This window comes from Orycteropus afer, unplaced genomic scaffold (assembly GCF_000298275.1).
Source record: "Orycteropus afer afer isolate SDZICR_OR568_19922 unplaced genomic scaffold, OryAfe1.0 scaffold00335, whole genome shotgun sequence".
Lineage (NCBI taxonomy): Eukaryota > Metazoa > Chordata > Mammalia > Tubulidentata > Orycteropodidae > Orycteropus > Orycteropus afer.
This window is the reverse complement of record NW_006921922.1, coordinates 1,626,772-1,648,016: the sequence shown is the minus strand read 5'-3', so window position 1 is coordinate 1,648,016 and position 21,245 is coordinate 1,626,772.

Here is a 21,245-nt window from a genome sequence, read left to right as displayed (position 1 = left end):
CTTCCTGGCTTTTAATCCCCTTTCTCCTGCTCTTCCCGCTTGCTACTTCTGGTGTCCCTGAGTTGTCTCTCCTCACCTGTAACCCTGGGGCTGACTGCAGTCATATGAGAATTGGGTTGTTGTAATTTTCATTGACTTTAATCACAGGGCATGGTAGTACTAAGAGATGTCCTAAAGAATCTCCTGTATGCCAGACATATTCTTCTTTACCTCCATTATGTAATGTGAATCCAATTTCCCCTTGGAAATCACGATCTACTACACCAAATAATACAGTAATACCTTTCTTTGTATGTTGATCCAGAGGCATGAGGAAGCAAAAATGGCCAGGTGGCATCCTTAATTTCCAGTTCAGTGCAATCAGTATTGTGTCTCCAGGTGGGAGTGTTCCTCCCTTTGGGACTAAGATCTCCAGACCTGCATAGCATAAGGTAGCAGGGACAGGAAGCAAAAATTTTTTTGAGTGGGTGAGTAGGGGTAATAGTGAGTGGTACCACTTCCATTTCCACCCCTTGGTTCCTGGACCCGTGAATCCTGGCTATTGGAAAAACAGAACCATATATTGGATGTTGGTTTAGAGCATATACAGCCTCCTGGAGAACATTTCCCCAACCTTCAAGGTATTGTCACCTAGCTGGTGCTGTAATCGTGTTTTCAGGAGGCCATTCCATTGTTCTATGAAGGCAGCTGCTTCAGGATTATGGGGAACATGGTAAGACCAGTGAATTCCATAAGTATAGGCCCATTGCCACACTTCATGTGCTATGAAGTGAGTCCCTTGATCTGAAGCAATGCTGTGTGGAATACCATGAGAGTGGATAAGACATTCTGTAAGTCCATGGATCGTAATTTTGGCAGAAGCATTGCATGCCGGGAAAGTGAATCCATATCCAGAATAAGTATCTATTCCAGTAAGAACAAAATGATGTCATTTCCATGATGGAAATGGTCCAATGTAATCAACCTGCCACCATGTTGCTGGCTAATCACCCTGAGGAATGGTTCCAAATCACGGACACAGTGTTGGTCTCTGCTGCTGGCAGATTAGGCAATCAGTGGTAGTGGTAGCCAAATCAGCCTTGGTAAGTGGAAGTCCATGTTGCTGAGCCCATGCATAACTTCCATCCCTGCCACCATGGCCACTTTGTTCATGAGCCCATTGAGCAATTACAGGAGTAGCTGGGGAAAAAGGATGGTTGGTTCCCATTGAATGTGTCATCCTACCCACCTGATTGTTAAAGTCCTCTTCTGCCGAGGTCACCTTTTGGTGGGCATTCACATGAAACACAAATATCTTTACTCCTTTGGCCCATTCAGAGAGCTCTATCCACATACCCCTTCCCCATACATCCTTGTCACCAATTTTCCAATCATGCTCTTTCCAAGTCCCAGGCCATCGGGCTAAGCCATTAGCCACAGCCCATGAACCCGTATACAATGGCACATCTTGCTATTTCTTGTTCCATGCAAAGTGAACAGCCATATGCATGGCTCAAAGTTCTGCCTATTGGGAGGATTTCCCTTCACCAATGTCCTTCCAGGAAGTACCAGAAAGGGGCTGCAGTGCTGCTGCTGTCCACTTTCGAGTGGTGCCTGCATATTGCTCAGAACCATCTGTAAACCAGGCATGTTTTCTCTTCCTCAGCCAACTGATCATAAGGAACTCCCCATGAGGCCATAGGTGCAGAGTGGGAGAGGGAAGGTAATGTGACTGCAGTGGAGACCATAGGCATTTGGGCCAGTTCCTCATGCAAATTACTTGTGCCTTCAGGTCCTGCTCAAGCCCCAATCTCTGATATACCACTTCCATTTAATGATGGAGTATTGCTGTGCACATCCGACTTTATGACTCTATGGGCCAGACAACACCCAGTTCATGATGGGAAGCTCAGGCCTCATGGTGACTTGGTGGCCCATGGTTAGGCATTCAGTCTCTACTAAAGCCCAGTAACAAGCCAAAAGCTGTTTCTCTAAGGGAGAGTAGTTATCTGCAGAAGATGGCAGGGCTTTGCTCCAAAATCCCAAGGGTCTGCGTTGTGATTAACCAATAGGGACCTGTCAAAGACTCCAAACAGCATCTCTATCTACTATAGACACTTCAAGCACCATTGGATCAGCCCAATCATATGGCCCAAGTGGCAGAGGAGCCTGCATGGCAGCCTGAACCTGTTGCAGAGCCTTCTGTTGTTCTGGACCCCACTCAAAACTAACAGTTTTCAGAGTCACTTGATAAATAGGCCACAGCAACACAACCAAATGAGGGATATGTTGCCTCCAAAATCCAAAGAGGCCCACCAGACATTGTCCCTCCTTTTTAGTTGTGAGGGAAGCCAGATACAATACCTTATCCTTCACTTTAGTGGGAATATCTCGACATGCCCCACACCATTGGACCCCTAGAAATTTCACTGAGGTGGAAGTTGCCTGAATTTTTGTTTGGTTAATTTCCCAACCTCTAGCACACTTATGTCTCACCAGTAAGTCTAGAGTCATGAATGCTACTTCTTTACTAGGTCCAATCAGTATAATATCATCAATATAATGGACCAGTGTAATGTCTTGTGGAAGGAAAAGGTGATCAAGATCCCCATGGACTAAATTATGAAGTAGTGTTGGGGAGTTGATATACCCCTAAGAAAGGACTGTGAAAGTATACTGTTGGCCTTGTCAGCTGAAGGCAAACTGCTTCTCATGGTCCTTTGAAATTGGTATGGAGAAAAAGGCATTGGCCAGATCAATAGCTGCATACCAAGTACCAGGAGATGTACTAATTTGCTCAAGCAATGAAACCACATCAGGAACAACAGCTGAATTGGAGTCACCACTTGATGAAGTTTATGGTAATCTACTGTCATTCTCCAAGTTCCATCTCTTTTTTTGCACAGGCCAAATAGGAGAATTTAATGGGGATGTGGTAGGAATAACCACCCCTGCATCCTTGAAGTCCTTGATGGTGGCAGTAATCTCTGCAACCCTTCCAGGGATGCAGTATTGCTTTTGGTTTACTATTTTTGTAGGTAGAGGCAGTTCAATCAGCCCATTGCAGTTAAGTGTCTTAGTTCAATTAGGGAAGTTCCCACTGTCAAATACAGCTTACATGAAATAGCAATCACAGCAGTCTTCAAGGATGCTGGAGCTCCCTTGACAAATTTATTCCTCATGGTACTGGTGAAAGGCGTGTCTTCTGGACTCTCCATTTCTGGCTCTAGCGGTCTAATCTGATAAATCCATTCTATCAAGCCAATTTCCCTAAGCCTCTGGATAACTTTTTCTACATTATACCAAGGCAGGTCTGATACTTCAACTTGACTTAAGGTAGGCCACCACATAATCCATGCTACAGTAAGCCAACCAAATAAACTATTAGATCCTTTCCTAACCTCTCGAGCTGAGACATAGAATGAAGAATCCGTACTTAGTGGGCCTATATCAAGAAGGTAAGATTGATCTAATCTTACTTTCCTTGCACCATTATCCCACACCCTCAGTAGCCATTCCCATACATAATGTCCATGTTTCTGTCTGTACATGTTAGCAGAATCAAATAGGTCTTTTTGAGTGTAACATACCACTTCCTCACACTTTCTATTTCACCTTTGGGGCTCGCTTGGACTTAACTTTAGTTATAGGTCTAGCAGCAACAATGAGTGGTTTGGGTAGTTCCTGAGAACATTCAGGAATGTCTTCCATGGCCTCTGCCTCAGGCAATGACTCAGCAGGAACGATTGGGTTAATCCTATCAAAGTGGGGTGGAGGAGATAATGATTTTACAGTAATCCCTTCAGATGGGAGAGATTCAACAGAATTTACAGGTTCTGTATCCTGATCTTCCTGACTATCTGCTTTTATGTCCCCATTCCACATTTCAGGATCCCATTTTTTTTCCCAATCAATGCCCTCACTTTAACATCAGACACCATTTTGGGTTGGCAATATAATTGGTGTTGTAATTCAGCCACCCTTACAATAAGACTTTGGGTTTAGTTTTCAGCAATATCAGCTCTGTTACTAGAAGAATTAAGGCATTCTTTCAGAGCACAACAGAAACAATGGGGTCTTTTATGCAGTGCTTAAGCTGAGACTTAGCAGCTCTCAGCTCATCTCACTCTTTCACCACTTTGTCTAGTGTAAGTAGGACCAACCAACCAGCTTCCTTATACTCCTCATGCTGACAAAATTTCAAAAATGTATCAAATATGCAATCACTCAGAGCCTCACTTCTCACAAGTACTTGATCTATTGGTGGTGCTATTTTGCATATTAATATTGCCACCTCATGCCACGGATTAACAGGGCCCTCTTTACTAACAAATGCAGGGTCACTAGTGTCTTTACAATCAAATTAAAGAATTAATCAAATTAAAGAACCAATTTAGGAAGCCCGTCCTTATGATTTTGTCTCTCTAGAACCACCCCTCTCTCAGTACCAAACATGTTAGACTGGGTTCTCTAGAGAAATGAAACCAGTAAAGCTTATATATACATATATATATATATAGAGAGAGAGAGAGAGAGAAATTTACCTCAGGAAAATGGCTCACACACAGAAGCTGGCAAGTCCAAAGTTCTTGGATCAAATGTCAAGCTGGAGGTTTTCCTGACTCTTGCACCTGTAGGGGCTGAGGAGCTTAAGGTTTGCAGGCAGTATACAGGCTGTTGGAGCCAACGAATGATGAATCCAAGGCCAAATGGTGGATTGTTCACTCACGGACAGTTGCAGGCAGCACAAGAGAATCCGATCTGCAGAAGAATGTCTCTTTTCCCAGGATGTCTCTTTTCCCATATGTATACTAGAAGCAGGCCCCTAGGGAAATTCTCTTTCAATGGATTGGCTGCTCAAAACATGTTCATCTGATCCCATCATGGGAATAACCACCTCACAACTGTTACCTCCCAAAATAGTTGGACATTGACCAATACTTTATGGTACAGTGACTGTATTTTCCTTCCATCTTCTTTGGAGGCTTCCTGCATCATTAGGTATTTTGCCCATAAAAACCTTCAATATTATAACTAGAGGCTTGATTTTTTTCTTCAGTTATTTCAGCTTGAGAAATGCCAAGTATATTCTTCCCTTTTGGTTTTCTAACTCTAGGTCTTTGCACATTTCATTATAATTTAGCTTGTCTTCTTGAGCTGCCATTTGAAATCTTCTATTCAGCTCTTTTATTTCATCATTCACTTTAGATTCTCTCCATTCAAGAGCAAGTTTCAGAGTCTTCTCTGACATCCATTTTGGTGTTTTCTTCCTTTCTTGTTTTTTTAAAGTTCTTTTTATTTCTTCATGTATGATGTATTTAATGTCATCCCACAACTCATCTAGTCTTAGGTCATTGGTGTTCCATGTATAAAATCTATTTTTCAGATGATCTCTAAATTCAGGTGGAGTTTAATCAAGGTTATATTTTCTCTCATGAACTTGTTTTAAATTTCTTCAACTTCAACTCCAACTTTTATAAGAGCAATTGATGGTCTTTTCCACAATTAGCTCCTGGCCTTGTTTTGACTGAAGTTATTGAGCTTCTCTCTCTCTCCTTCTTTCACAGATATAGTCAATCTAATTCCTGTGTATTCCATCTGGTGAGATCCACATTTATAGCAGCCTTTTATATTGTTTAAAAAGGTATTTGCAATAAGTATGTCATTCGTTTTCCAAACTTCTCTCATGCCATCCTCAGTGTCTTTTGTATTACCAGGGCCATATTTCCCAACTACCTATCATGTATCTTTGTTTCCAATTTTCACATTCCAATTACTGTCAGTAATCAGTACATCTTGATTGCATATTTGGTTAACTTTAGAATGCAGAAGTTGGTAAAAATCATTAATTTCTTCATGTTTATCTTTAATGATTGGTGAATAAATTTGAATGTTCTTATTAACAGGTCTTCCTTATATGTCCATGGATATTGTTCTATCACTGACAGCAATGTACTTCAAGATAGATATTGAAACATTCTTTCTAATGATGAATGTGAAATCATTCTTCTTCAATTTGTCATTCCCAGCATAGTAGATCATATGATTGATTCAAAGTGGCCAATTCCAGTCCATTTCAGGTAACTAATAACTAGAATATCATTCTTTATGTGTTCCATTTTGTTTTTGACTACTTCCAATTTTCTCAGATTCATACGTTGTAAAGTCCACATTCTCATTATTAATGGATGTTTGTAGCTGTTCCTTCATATTTTGAGTTGTGCCCCATCAGCAAATGGAGGTGCCAAAAGCTTTACTCCATCCGTGTCATTAAGGTTGATTCTGGTGGCATAGTGCCTAAGGCATTTGATTGCTGAACAGAGCGCTGGTGGTTCAAACCCACTAACCACTCCTCAGAAGGAAGTTTGGGAAATCTACTTATGTAGTGATACCACCCTGGAAACCCAAGGAGAGGTCGGTATGAATCAGATCTGACTCGATGGCAGTGAATTTTTTTTTCTTTTTTGGTCTACTTTGGGGAGGCAGCTCTTCCCCAGTCATATTTTAAATGTCTTCCAACCTGAGGGGCTACTGTTCTGGCACTATATCAGACAATGTTTCATAAACCAAAAACCAAACCAAATTCACTGCCATCAAGTCAGATTTGACTCATACTGACCCCTCTTTGAGTTTCTGAGGCAGTATTGCTATGCAAGTAGATTGCCCAATCTTTCTTCCAAGGAGTGGCTGGTGAGTTTTGAACCACCAGCCTTCTGGTTGCAGTCAAATGCCATAGTCACTATGCCATTATCAGACAGTGTTTCAGTGTTATTCACAAGGTTTTTGCTGGTCAATTGTTTCAGAAGTGGATGGTCCTGTCCCTATTCCCAGTCTGCCTTAATCTGGAAGCTCTGTTGAAAACTGCCCACCTTGGGTGACTATACCAGTGTTTGAAATACCGGTGGTATAGCCTCCAACCTCAGAGCAATAGGCAAGTCACTACAATAAAATAAACTGACAGACAAGTGGTGAGATACACACACACACACACACACACACACATATGGAGAGGAAAAAGAAATTTATGTCAAGGAAATGGCTCATGCATTTGTAGATGCTGGAGGCTTTTTCACTAGACTCACATAGCTGCAGGGGTTGATGAACTCAAGATCCTCAGGTAATATGACAGGCTGCAAAGGCAACAGTCCCCAGATCCACAGGAAATATTGCAGGCCACTGGTTTGAGTCCAGATGAGGATGAGCCAGATGTAAGTTCCAGAAATAACAAAAAGTTAAATATCTTTGCCAGGTCTTCCATATATGTAGGAAGCAAGCAACAACCATGAAGAAATTCCCTTTCAACTGGTTGGCTGCTCACAGCAGATCTCATCATGGAGGTGACTACATTATATCAGAGCTCATTATGGGGAATGACTACATCATGACTGATAAACCACTGAGAACATTCACCAGCCAAACTGACACACAACCTTAACTATCACACAGATGATCATAAATTCTGGAGCGTATGAGGAGCAACACAAACTCTCATTTATTGCTGATAGAAATGTACAAAGGTACAGGGCCTTTGGAAGATAACCTGGACGTTTCTTATAAAGCTAAACCTAGGCTTACCATAAGATCCAGACAATGCTGGTTTTATGTAAATGAGTTGAAAATGTATGCCCACATAAAAACTTGCACATGAAAGGTTACAGCAGCTTTAATCATAATTTTCAAAAATTGTAAGCAATCAAAATGTCCTTCAATAAGTGAATGGCTATTTGTTTCCAACTGTGGTATACCAATGAAATGGAGTATTTCTTAGTGATATAAAAGGAATGAGCCCCCAAAGCACAAGAAGACACAGAAAAATTTTAAATATATATTGAAAAGTGAAAGAAATAAGTTTGAAAAACTTATGTTATATGATTCCAACTATGTAACATTCTGGAAAAGGCAAAACTATACAGATAGCTAAAATATCAGTGGTTGTCAGAGGTTCATGTCAGAGGTGGAGTGGGGTTGTCAACAGGGTTAGCACAGGACATATTTACTGAAGTGAAACAATTCTGTGTGATACTTAATGTTGGGAACACAAAATTATGCATTTTAGAAACCAATATTACTGTACAATATAAAAAGTGAGTCCTAATTTAAACTATGGACTTTAGTTAATAATAAATGTATTGTTCTGGTTTACTGCTTTTAACAATATACCACAGACACACAACAGGAGAATCAGTGTACAGAGGGAAAAAGGTACATGGGAACTCTCTGTCCTTTCTGATAATTTCTTTGTAAGATTGAACTTTCTCTAAAAAGAAAGACTATGAAAAATATTTATATAACTAAAAAATACTAAAGTTTAAGCATAAGTCTTATCCTACATTGTATCTATTAAAAATGGTCTTGGTTGATTTATTAAAAAAAAAAAACATTAGTGCATGATAAAGTATTTTATTAAGATTATATTCTATTACAGTATTTTTTCATTAATTTGTATGTTATCAGTTAACTGGAAGAATCCTAATAGACCCTCTTATTCAACTTATTCACTGTAGAGATGAAAAATACTAGAATCAAATATTAGGTGATGAGACCAAAATATTACAGCAAACTAGTAATAAGCAATGATGTGAGGCCAAGAGTTTCTCCCATTTCCTTTCAGTGCCCCTTTTATTACATTAGTCTTCTCCAATGGAAATAATAAGAACAAAGTTTAGATTTTGATTTATTTACTACCAACAATTACACTAAACTTCTAATGGAAACAAGAATTAGATTTGCTGGAATTTTTTTTTTTTTTTTTTTTTTTTGCTCATTTCCATTGAGCTTGTGACCTCATGTTTAAAGTAAAACTACTCCACAGGGTTTTAAGGCTGTGATTTTTATTGTTGTTGTTGTTGTTTTATTACTACTACTATTATTATTATTATTTGTGATTTGTGTGAAAGTTTACACAGCAAATTTTTTTTCCATTCAACAATCCACACACTTTCTGTTTTGTGACATTCACTGAAATTCCGAGAATGCAAAATTAGTCTTTCCAATTCTTCCCTATGTCCGACATATTCCTTCTCCTTCATTCATATTCTCTGTGGCCTGCCTTGCTCTATCCTTGGGCAAATGCTTCTTCCTTGATCTTGTATTGTTGATTGGTCTAATGAGTGCAAACCTTCCTGGTATCATTGTTCACCTTATATCTTCATCAGACCATTAAGCCTTGTAATTTTTTTTTAAATATATTTATAATTTTGAGTTTTATTCCACATTTTCTTCCACTCTATCTGGGACCTCCTACTGTGATCTATGAGAGCGCTCAGCAGTGGTAGCCAGACACAATAGGAGCATGTGAATCCCAACCTCCAGGATCCTGAGACAAGAAGGCTGTGACATTATTGAAGCAGATAGCCAGCCCTCTCTTCCAAGGTGCCTCTGGTTGTGTTTGAAACACCAACTTTTTGGCCAGTAGTGGAGTGCTTAAATGTTTGTGCTACCCAGATATGCCTGGATTATGGTTTATTTAGTATCAGCTGTGAAAAGGTGGGATTTTAGGCAAATAGTCTAAGACATTGTCAAGGAGATTTTTTACACTCAAGAAAATAACATTACTTTTAAGTGTGTTAAGTCATTTTATTGTGATCAGATTCTAAGAGTGGCAAGATCATTCTGTGGTATAATAAATTATTATTATTTTTTAATTTAAAAAGTGCAATTCTTATTACCCTATTTTGAGTTAGTTTTTCTGAAATGTAATAAAGCTGAATTTCTTTAAATAATGTGATAAACAAGATATTCTAATTCAAATATACAGACTCTCATCCTTACTTATTCAAACTTAAAAAAAAAAACACTTTAGTCATTTTTTAGTCTGTACAATAAATATTACCATATTTTAAAAAAAAATCATATTTGCCTAATGAGTGCAAACTCTCCTGGTATCATTGTTCACCGTATCACCAATATGATAATAGTGATCCAATTATTAATGTCTAAAATCTAATAACTGTGTTAAAGAGTTAACATTTATAATTGTTGTAATTCTTCATTGACATCTGGGTGCTCATGTCCCTCCCATGGACTAGAGTAAATTAAACTTTTGGTGTTATATCTATTTCATGAGGAAATAATTGTTTTTATGAATATATTTTTTATTTATGCTTGTATATGCTTATATATTTATATTCAATAACACTATGGACATAAGTCTTCTCCCTACAGTACATACTTCTTTCAAGTCAGTATGTTACTAGTTTCAGATAGAATTATAACATATTTTGTGCACTCATTTCTGCATATTTCATTTTGAGAAAAAAAAATTGCAATGGCATTTATAATACTTGAAAATTTTTCTATTTAAAATTTAAGGATATATTTTTCTGACAGTTCATTAAAAATAATAATAATAAAAATATTCCATGCATCCTTGATTTTCTTCACTCTTCTTTGCTCCAGAGGAAGAGAGACCAATAATATGCCTTAGACAGCCACTCACAAGTTCTTAAGACCACAATCACTATTCACAAAAGTAGGATGTTAAACATTGGTTTTGTGGACTATGTTAAGCCCATAGATCTTGATATCCCTTGAGATTATTGTCATGAGCCCCTAAACTCAGCAACTCATGTCCTCAAGGTGTTTGATTATGACTAATCAGTTTTCATAATTTTGCACATTGTATGCTCTATTATAGTCATGGATATATTTGCAGCACATATAAATAAAATATTTTACTCACAATAATTCAAAAACAGTTGCAGCAGTATATTGACAGAGAAATTCCAGAGGTGCAGGGTGGATTCAGGAGAGGAAATGGAACAAGGGATATAATTGGTGATGTCAGCTAGATCTTGGTACAAAGCAAAGAATACCAGAAAGACATTTACCTGTGTTTTATTGACTGTGCAAAAGCATTTGATGGTGTGGATCATAACAAATTATGGATAACATTGAGAAGAATGGGAATTCCAGAACACTTGATTGTACTCATGAGGAACCTATGCATAGACAAGGAGGCTGCCATTTGAACAGAACAAGGAAACACTACATGGTTTAAAATCAAGAGGGGAGCATGTCAAGGTTGTATCCTTTCACCATACTTATTCATTCTGTATGCTGAGCAAATAATCTGAGAAGCTGGACTATATGAAGAAGAATGTGGCAACAAGATTGGAAGAAGAATCATTAACAACCTGCCATAGGCTGATGACACATCTTTGCTTACTGAAAGTGAGGATGAGACGATGACTTGAGATACTTCCTGATGAAAATTGAAGAATACAGTCTGCAGTATGGATTACACCTCAATAAAGAAAACAAAATTCCTAATAACTGGACCTATAAGCAGCATCAAGTGTTGATGCTTTTGAGTTGTGGTGCTGGTGAAGAATGCTGAAAGTACTATGGATTGCTAAAAGAACTAACAAATCTCTCCTGGAGGAAGCGTAGCCAGAATGCTCATTGGAAGTGAGAATGGCCAGACTTCGTCTCACCTACTTTGGTCATGTCATCAGAAGGGATCATTACCTGGAGAAGGATATCATACATGGTAAGAAGGAGGGTCAACGAAAGAGGGGAAGGTCCTCAAGGAGATGGATTGACACAGTGGCTGTAGACATGGGTTCAAGTACAGCAAGGATCCTGGAGCTGGTGCAGGACTGGGCAGTGTTTCATTCTGCTGTGCAGAGGGTCACTGTGAGTTAGAGACAACTTGTCAGCACCTAACAACAACATAAATACAAATATATAAATATCTCTGTCAAATATATATTTATATATATATGTATGAATGTAGTTCCATTCACTTTTTTACACCTGTTTAACTTGTTTGTCTATCAATGTATCTACTTTTAGGTTATTGTTATGACTGTTGTTGCAAAATTGTGTATATGAGTATTTACCTTTGTTGTCTTTGACTCTGTGCTCCTTCCACTGTTTTCCTTTCCTTTGATCAATTTTTGCTGACCTTCCCATTATAGTATATTTCCTTTCCCTTCATTCAAGTTAATCTGTCTATTCTCTAGTGATTTATCCTTCTTTACCCTCCCATCTCTGGTAAACTTCAAAGAATGTTTCTTTCTGTGTGTGAATCTTTCCTTGACTTTTTATGGTAATATTTTCATAAAATATTTGTACTTTACTTCTGGTAAGATGGAGGAATAGGTAGACAAGCAACACAGAACCTCTTCAGCAAAGAAAAGAAAAAAAACAATTGGCAGAGATACAGAAGATAATCCTGGAACCCTGATCTTTGAAAGGAACTATAAAGAAGTGGATTAGGCACCAACTAGTGGAAAAACCTGAAAAAAATCCGTGAGTACAGAGAAGGTTGGAGCTGTGGATGTCAGCTACTCTGGCGAGACCAACAGCCTGAATATTTCCAAGTGTTGGAACCTGAGAATTGGCATAAAGATCAGTCCTGGTCACTAAGGGCTGCAGGGACAACTCCTCTGGTGGCCTATGACTAAGAAGGGAAACAGCAAGGAGGGAGAAAACATGAGCTGTGGACTTTCTGCTGTCCGGAGGGCACAGTCATTTTTATTACATGTGGCATCTACTTTGGATATTTAAAGTGACCAAGGGCACAGCCATTTTGAATGTTTATAAGTGGTGGCCATTTTGGATACTTAGAGTGACCGAGGGTGTGGCCATTTTGAATGTTTACAAGTGACAACCATTTTGGATTTTAAAGTGATAGCATTCTCATTTGAATTCCAGGGACCTAAGAACAGGCTCTGTTTGCTAGAGTCAGCAAGGACATACAAGAAGCTGACAGCAGATAAGGGACAGGTGGTGAGTGTATAAGTGCTGTCAACTATTGAGAGGAGCACAACACAGTACCCTGCCTGTATAGATAACATACAAAAAAAATAAAACTTGTGGGTAAGTCATTCCAATTAAATGTAAACAAAATATCACAATGCCTCAGAGACAACAGAGCATCACACAAAGAAACAAGATAAAGCAGGAGAAACAAGGAACCAGGATATAGACCCAAAACACACCCCTGAGGAAGACACAGCATTGGAACTCCTTGAAAAGGAATTCAAAAGAATTATGTTTAGGTATCTTCAAAGGATTGAGAGACAGATCACGGAACACACAGACAAAACCCTAGAAGAATTTTGGAAGAAAATACAAGAGCAAAATGACAAAATAAATAAAAAATTAGAAATGATTCTAAATCTACAGATAGAAATTCAGAAGATTAATACTAAATTGTCAGAAATAGATAACACATTGAAAGGGCAAAGGAGTAGAATTGATGCAATGGAAGACAGAATTAATGAGATTGAAGACAAACACCTGAATATTTTGGAAAGAGATCAATCAGAAAAAAAGATTAAAACAAAATGAAGGTTCATGTGAGATACCATCAAAAGGAATAACATACGTGTCATTGGAATTTCAGAACAGGAAGAGAAAAATAAAACCACTGAGAAAATTGTCCAAGATTTGTTGGAGGAGAACTTCCCTGATATGATGAAAGATGAGAATATATCGATTCAGGAAGTCCAATGAAACCCAAACAGGATAGACTCCTAAAGAAAAACACCAAGACATATCATCATCAAACTCACCAAAACCAAAGACAAAGAAAGAATCAGGAGAGCAGCATGGGAAAAAAGAAAAATTACCTATAAAGGGCAACTAATAAGACTAAGCTCAGATTTCTTGAAGGAAACCATGTAGGCAAGAAGACAGTGGGAAGATATATATGTAAAACACTGAAAGAGAAAAATTTCTGACCAAGAATTATGTACCCAGCAAAACTGTCCCTCAAATATGATGGTGAAATTAAGACATTTCCAGCTAAGCAGAAATTAAGGGAATTTGTTAAAACCAGACCAACCTTACAAGAGATGCTAAAGGGAGCCTTTTGGACAGAGAAGCAACAACAGCCAACAACAACTGACCATTAACACACATGATGATATAACCCAGAAACAAACCCAGCTATGGAAATATCCAAAATAAATAAGCCCACAAGATTGTAAATGGGGAAGCAGAGACACCAACTGACAAATGAGGACAACTACAAACCAAAAAGATGGGGGAAAAGAAAAAAGTGTCGTTACAGAACTTCCAGATGGTAGGGAAGTCAAGACAACTACAAGATAGAATGGAATGTTCTACACTTGGGAAGAAAACTATAAATCACAGGGTAACCTCAAAGAAAAATGATAAACCTTCACATCAAAATAAAAAAAAAGACCAGCATAAATATTCAGCAAATACTAAAACAATAGCAATGTAGGAAGTGATAACACGATTCATAAACAAAATGAGCTCAACATAGAAAATTATATGGAACAAAGAAATCAACACAATGAAAAAACATATGACAAAAATGACCCTAACAAATTCGTATTTGCTGATAATTACATATCTGGTAAGAGACTTATCTCTAAGATTGATGGAAAACTCCAATGCCTCAATACCAAAGGAATTAACAATCTAATTGAAAATGGGCAGAAGACATGAATAGACACTTCACCAAGGAGGATATTCAGGTGGTCAGCTAATACATGAAAAGATGCTCACAATCATCTGGCCATCAGATTTACATTGTTATAAGTCAAAACAACAATGAGATATACCACCTCACTCCAGCACAGATGGCAAGGTTCAATGAGACAGGAAATAACAAGTGCTGGTGGGGATGTGGAGAGACTTGGACTCTCATACACTGCTTATATGACTGTGAAGTGACACAACCACTGTGGAAAGCAATATGATGATTCCTTAGAAAGTTGGAATTGGAGATACCATTTGATCCAGCAATCCCATTACTAGGTATATACTCTAGAGAGGTGAGAGCTAGGACAGGAACAGATACATGCACACTCTTGTTCATCACACCACTATTTACAATAGCAAAAACATGGAAACAACCTATGTGTCCATTAACGAAAGAGTGGATGACCAAACTATGATACATACACATAATGGAATGCTATGAAACACTAAAGAATAATGTAGAGTCTGCAAAACACCACATAATATGGATGAATTTGTAGAACATTGTGCTGAGTGAAATAAGTCAATCACAGAAGGACAAATATAGTATCAGCTTGTTGTTGTGGAAGGTCAAGGAAAGGTTTATTCATGGAGGGAAACTTTCTTTCTTTGTTGCCAGAGGTGGGAGGGGAAGGAAGGGAATGATGCAAAAAAAAAGAAGAAGAAAAAATGTATTAACCCATGTCACTTTAGTTTTGTGTATTTCATTGTACATAAATTATATTTCAAAAAAATTGCACTTTAAAAAAAGAGAAATAAAAATATTTGTCCTTTTGTGATTGAGTAATTTAATTCAGCATTATGTTCTCCAGGTTCATCCACGTTCTGAGGAATTTTGCAGATTCATCATTATTCTTTAATGTTGAGCAATATTCTATTGTGTGTATATACTATAGTTTGTTTATCCATTCATACATCGATGGCTATTTAGATTGTTTCCATTCTTTTGCTGTTGAGAATACTACTGGGAAGAACTGTGTGTGACTATATCTGTCTGTGTCACAGCTCTTATTTTTCTAGGATATATACCTATTAGTGGGATTACTGTATCATATGGTATTTCTATTTCTAACTTTTTAAGGAAGTGTCATATAATGTTCCTCAGTGGTTACATTGTTCAGTCCAACCAGAGACGTATAAGGGTTCCAGTTCAGTGTCTCCACACTTTTGTCAGTATTATTGTTATTATTATTATTTTAAACATTGCTATTAATGCTGGCTTGATATGATGTCTCATTTTTCTTTTGATCTATCTCTCTAAAATCACACATGTTACATAGTTTTCAGGAGAGCTTCCAGACTAAGACAGGCTAAGAAGAAGAACATGACCAAGTCCACTTCTGAAAAAAGCTGGCCACTCAAATACTTATGAATGGCAAAGAAACATTATCTGATATAGTGCAAGAAGATGAGATGCTCAGGTTGGAAGGCACTCAAAATATGAATGGGGAAGAGTTTTCTCCTCAAAGTCTAGTCAACTTTAATAGCATGGGTGGAGTAAAGTTTTGGGAACTTCATTTGTTGATGTGACACAACTCAAAATGAGAAGAAACAACAGCAAATATCCATTCATAATCAGAACATGAAATGTATGAAGTATGAATCTAGGAAAATTGGAAGTTGTCAAAAATAAAATGGAATGCATAAAGATTGACAATCTGGGCATTGGTGAGGTGAAATGAACTAGTCTGTACTAGATTTGACCTGGAAAATCATGGTCTAAATAATTTTAAGAGGAATGATGTCACATTCATCATCAAAAAGAACATTTCAAGTTCTATCTTGAAGTACAATGTTGTTAGTGATAGGGTGATGTTCATATGCCTATAAGGAAGGCCAGTTAATACAACTATTATTCAAATCTGCACACCAACCACTAAAGCCAAAGATGAAGAAATTGAAGATTTTTACCAACTTCTATAGGCTAAAATTGCCAAATATGAAATAAAGATATATTGATGATTATGGTGACTGGAATGTAAATGTTGGAAACAAAGAAGAAGCAATTGTAGTTGGAAAATATGACGTTGGTAAAAGAAATGATCCATGAGATTCCATGGTAGAATTTTGTTAGACCAATGAGTTATTCATTGCAAATATCTTTTTTTTTTTTTTTCCAGCAGAAACTGCAACTATATATGTGGACCTCACCAGATGGAATATACAGGAATTATATCTACTACATCTGTGGGAAGAAATGATGGAAAAGCTCAATATAATCAGTCAGAACAAGGCCAGGGGATGACTGTGGAAGATCATTAATTGCTCATATGAAAGTTTAAGATGAACATGAAAAAAATAAAAATAAGTGCATGAGAGCCAAAATATGACCTTGATCGTATTCTACCTGAATATGGAGACCATCTAAAGAACAGATTTGACATACTGAATACCAATGACTGAAGACCAGACAATTGTGTGAGATAATGTTTTGGTTACTTAGTGCCACTCTGACAGGAATACACCACAAATGGGATGGCTTTACAAACATGAATTTATTCTCTTACAGTTTGTGAGGCTAGAAGTCTGAGTTCAAAGTGCCAGGTTCTAGAGGTTGGGTGAAAAGCCCTCAACTTTGGACTTAAGCTCTGCTTCTTGCTCCCAGCCCACTGAAGCTAGAGGCATCTTTTCACTCAGGCTGACAAACCCAAAGCCACCAAGTGAAAAAAGCACAGTCCTGATATTACCAAAACACATGGCAGGTCACTGAGTAAAGTCCATTAAAAGTCCCAAGATTGGCAGAGCATGGCTGGCTGCTGAGTGAAGAGTCAGCTACATGCAGTGTCCAAACATGCCAAAAACCTGGACACCTTCCTCAAAACTGCTTCTTATGTACTGGAAGCAGACCACATCCCTAAAGCAGGTACTCAACTGCTCCAGTAGATTCCACCATGGAATTAATTGCCAATCTCACCATGGGGAATAACTACATCTAGATGTCCAGCCACTCGACCAGGCCCAGCCAAGTTGACACACAATCTTAAGGACCACAGATGATAAAAAGTATATCATAAATGAAGAAAGAAATATCATTTAAAAAAAAGGGGAAAGAAGAAAAGACCAAAATAATGTTAGAAGAGACTCAGAAACTTGCTCGTGAATGGTGAGTAGCAAAAGCAAAGGGAAGAAATCATGAAGTAAAAATCTGAACAGAAGATTTCAAAGGGAAGTTCAAGAAAACAAAGTGAAATATTGTAACTAAAGGTGCAAAGACCTGGAGTTAGAAAACCAAAAGAGTAGAACACACTTGGTATTTCTCAAACAGATAGAATTCAAGAAAAAAACTCAAGCCTCAAGTTGCAGTATTTAAGGATTCTTGGGCAGAATATTGGATGATGCAGGAAACATCAAAAGAAGATTGAAGGAATACAGTTACTTTCCCAAAAAGAATCTTAGATGTTCAACCATTTCAGGAGGTGGCATATAATAAAGTACTGATGGTGTTAAAAAGAAGATGAAAGGAATACACAGAGTTACTACCAAAAATAATTGTTAGATGTTCAATCATTTCAGGAGGTAGCATATAATGAAGTACTGATAGTGTTAAAGGAAGAAGCCCAAGCTGCACTGAAGGACTTCATGAAAAACAAGGCTCCAGGAATTAACAGAATGTCCATGGAGATGTCTCATGTCTCAATAAATGGATGCAGCTCTGGAGGTGCTCACTCAGTTATAGCAAGAAATTTGGAGACAGCTACATGGCCAACCAACTGGAAGAGATCCATATTTTTGCCTATTCCAATAAAAGGTGATCCAAGAGAATGCAGACATTGTCAAACAGTGTCATGGAAGTGAAGGGATGGAGAGGTAAAGCACTTACTGATGAAGACAAAAAATATAGCCTTCAGTATGGATTACACCTCAACAAAAGGAAAACAAAAATCCTCACAACTGGAACAATAAGAAACATCATGATAAGTGGAGAAAAGATTGCAGCAGATTTGCCCAGTCAATATGGCACCTGATTTCTTGACTGCTGCTTCCATGGGTGTTGATTGTGGATCCAAGTAACATGAACTCTTTAACAACTTAATCACTTCCCTGTTTATCATTATGCTGCTTGTCCAGTTGTGAGGATTTTCATTTTCTTTATGTTGAGGTATAATCCATATTACAGATTGCAGTCTTCAATCTTCATCAATAAAGGCTTCAAGTGATCTTCACATTCAGCAAGCAATGCTGTATCATAGGCATATCATATGTTGTTAATGAGTCTTCCTCAGTGCTGGTACCTTGTTCTTCATATAGCTTAGCTTCTCAGATTAATTTTTCAGCATATAGTTTAAATAAGTATGATGAAATGATACAACCCTGACACAGTCCCTTCTAGATTTTCAACCATGCAGTGTCCCCTTGTTCTGTTCGAATGACAGCCTCCTGGTCTATGTACAGATTCTTCATGAGCACAATTAAGTGTTCTGGAATTCTCATTCTTCTCTAAATTTTCCAATATTTATTATGATCCACACAGCCAAATGCTTTTGCATAGTCAATAAAACACAAGTAAACATTTTCTGGTATTCTTTGCTTTTAATCAAGATCCACCTGACATCAATAATGATGTCATTCTCATTCCACAGACTCTTCTGAATCTGACTTGCATTTCTGGAAGTTCCCTGTCAATAATACTGCATCAACCATTTTTTAATTATCTTCAGCAAGATTTTACTTGCATATGATACTAATGATATTGTTCAATAATTTACACATTCTGTAGGATTACTTTTCTTTGGAATGCATACAAATATGGATTTCTTCCATTCAGTTGACCGGGCAGTTGTCTTCCAAATTTCTTAACACAAGCACGTAAGTGCTTCCAGCATGTTGTCTGTTTATTGAAACATTTCAATGGGTATTCCATCAATACCTAGGGCCTTCTTTTTCACTAATTCCTTCAGTACAGCTTTGATTTCTTCCCTTAATACCACTGATTCTTGACAAATGCTGATGAACATCGATCAATTTCTTTTATTGTGATTTGAGTGAAAATTTACAGAGCAAATTCATTTTCCATACAGTAGTCCATACACATTTTGTCTCATCACAATGATTTCAATTCTTTACAGTGTAACAACTGTCTTCTCACTTCCTTTCCATAGTTACCTCTTTCCTGGGTCTACCATCCCATGCACTCCTGCCCCCACTAGCTGTCTCCCTGTGCATACACTGTCCTTCTATTATCCCCAGATTCATCTCTCCAAGGAATATATCTACTTAATGTAAATTAGGTAGCCTGTCTTTCATTTGGCTGGTAGCCCAGAAGTGGGTTTAATTCCAGACATGAAGGCAGCTAGGGGCATAGTCTTGGGGGATTCACCAGACTATTAAACCAGAAAAACTGGTCCTTTTTTTTTTTTTTTCTTTAAAAAATTTTGGGTCTTGTTCCACATTGTTCTCCCACTCTGCCCTACATAGATCCCCCTTCTAGTGGTTGACAGTGGTAGCTGGGCACCTTCTAGTTCTTCTGGTCTCATAGTCATATAGGCTGAGAATCACATGGTGTACAAGTCCTTTGGACTAATTGTTTCCATGCTTCTTTGGTTTTCTTCATTCTTCTTTGCTCTGGACAAAGAGAGACCTATTGTTGCATCTAGATGACTGCTTGCAAGCTTGGAAGATCCTTGTCACTACTCACCAAAGTAGGATGTGGAACAATGTTTTTGTGTAGTATGTGATGCCAGTTGAGCTTGGTGTCTCCTGTGACTATAGTCTTGAGCCTTCAGGGCCAACTACTTGCTCTTTCTGGGTAGCTGGCTGTGGCCAAGAAGTCACCACAACCTTGTCCCTTGTAAGCTCTGCTATATACCTGTACATTCTTATAGAATGTCTAAATATGCTTGTACATACATAATCTGCCAACCTTATACATGGTCATGGGCATGTTCCTCCCTGCCTAGACATACCTGATTGTTCAGCTTGACCATCTATCCACCCTAGATCAGTGTTTGCCATCACTGACCACACTATACTATTTGTGCAAAAGCATTCATCTTTGTTTTCTGTATCTTCCATGTACCTCTATATGTCTTCATCTTCCTCAATGCCAATGTGTTGATCATGCATATATGGTGCATTGCTCTTCCCTTCACCCAAATAGATACTTGTCTCTATCTATCTAGCAGTGTTCTTTCCCCTCCCCTCTCATCCATGGTAACCAATAAAGAAAGTTTCCTTCCATATATAAACCTTTCCTTGACTTTTCACAATACTGGACTAATACAATATTAGGCCTTCTGTTACAGACTTATTTCACTCTGTATAATGTCCTCCAAGTTCATCCATGGTATGCAGTGTTTTGCAGATGCTACATTATTCTCTAGGGTTGCATAGTATGCCATAGTGTGTATGTTTGGTTAGCCATTCTTCTGTTGATGGGTACTCAGGTTATTTCCATCTTTCTGCTATTGTAAATAATGCTGCAATGAACATGGCTGTGCATATATTTGTTCTTGTCCTGACTCTCATTTTTTAGGATCTATACCTAGTAATGGAATTGCTGAGTCAAATGATAGTCCAAATTCCATCTTTTTAAGGAATATTCAAGGAATATTTAAGGAATATTCAAGGAATATTTAAGGAATATTAAGGAGTCAGCTCCAGGGTCACAGATAAGGAGAGACAATTCAGGGATGCCCAAAGTAGCAGGCGGGAAGAACAGGAGAAAGGGTATTAAAAGCCAGGAAGCAGAGAGAAGAGCAATCAGCCAAAGGGATTAGGTGAAGAGAGGCAACTCAGGCTCGCCCAGAGTAGCAGGCCGGAAGAGCAGGAGAAAGGGGATAAAAGCCAGGAACCTGGACAGAGGA